We start from the raw sequence: 1,582 nt of genomic DNA, 5'->3' as shown, positions 1-1,582 counted from the left end.
AACCTATGTTGTACCTTAACCTAACCTATGTTGTACCTTAACCTAACCTATGTTGTACCTTAACCTAACCCATGTTGTACCTTAACCTAACCCATGTTGTACCTTAACCTAACCCATGTTGTACCTTAACCTAACCCATGTTGTACCTTAACCTAACCCATGTTGTACCTTAACCTAACCCATGTTGTGCCTCAACCTAACCCATGTTGTGCCTCAACCTAACCCATGTTGTGCCTCAACCTAACCCATGTTGTGCCTCAACCTAACCCATGTTGTGCCTCTAACCTAACCCATGTTGTGCCTTAACCTAACCCATGTTGTGCCTTAACCTAACCCATGTTGTGCCTTAACCTAACCCATGTTGTGCCTTAACCTAACCCATGTTGTGCCTTAACCTAACCCATGTTGTGCCTTAACCTAACCCATGTTGTGCCTTAACCTAACCCATGTTGTCGCCTTAACGTAACCCACGTTGTCGCCTAAACCTGCTCTGTAATTGTTATACGACTCGTTCAATTACTGTAGTGTTGCCCACCCGCAACCCTCGCAATATAGTTCGCTACTCGCACTGCCCGCACCCCTGTGTATCGCTTCATGTTAAACACCTTGCAAGTCTTGCTCACTTTCCACATGCTCCTGCTGTACACTGTAATGTGGATGGCAGCAGGACGTACATGCCGCCCCTCCCCACGTCCCCACCTTGCCCCCTGCCTTCGCAAGCTGGTTGGTGAGAAGTTTGCATGTTCAATGCCCTTCGCATGCGACGTACTCAGGCTACGTTGTGGTGCGGCCTGTGTCAACTGTCCGCTGATGTCGTACGCGTGAACCACAATCTGTACTGCACATTCGTCCTTATGTACTGAATGATACATCGTGGCACATGTGTGACCGCACAACGACTGCGCCCAAAAACGGCGGACCATACAGTGCAAATATTGTGCACGCAGCTACGTGTCGTCTCCCTATGAGAGCTGGATTGCAGTGTGGTACGCCATAGAGACGTGTGGGAGGAACGGACGCCGTGGATGGCGATCAGCATGAGCTGTCTGTTGATGTATTCGGACCTAGTCGTCTCTCCTCACACACCGTGATGGCATGGTGCACCGCGTTCCATATCTGCGACATGCTACAGAGGCCGGTTGACAGTCGTTCGAGCAATGGACATCGCATACGTACGGGGGCCACCTTCCACGTATTGTCTAGGCGTGCACATTTTGTTGCGTGTATGTGGGCAGACGTAGTGTGGCGTGACACTGACACAGGCATGCAATAATCGTTGAAGTTGCAAATGGCGATGGACGCCTGCGTTTTCTGGTGAAGTTACGCAAATGAACAAATGGTAACCTGTTGTGGTGCGGTTGTTCTCGCTAGGGGTGAATCGGTGATGGCGACGATAGGTTGAGGTACTAACCGGTTGTTCCAGCGATACCCACCATGCCGACGAAACTGAACGGCATCTGGGTGTGAAGCGATACGCGGCGGTGGCTGGGTGGGACCGTCCCCGGCCGGTGAGGGGGCGCCTCCCGGCGTGCTGGCCGCGCGGTGCGTGGGCGCACGCGCTACAGCCGGCTGGTGGGGGCGG

This window comes from Schistocerca piceifrons, unplaced genomic scaffold, assembly GCF_021461385.2.
Source record: "Schistocerca piceifrons isolate TAMUIC-IGC-003096 unplaced genomic scaffold, iqSchPice1.1 HiC_scaffold_362, whole genome shotgun sequence".
Taxonomy (NCBI): Eukaryota; Metazoa; Arthropoda; class Insecta; order Orthoptera; family Acrididae; genus Schistocerca; species Schistocerca piceifrons.
Note: the sequence above shows the minus strand (reverse complement) of the source record.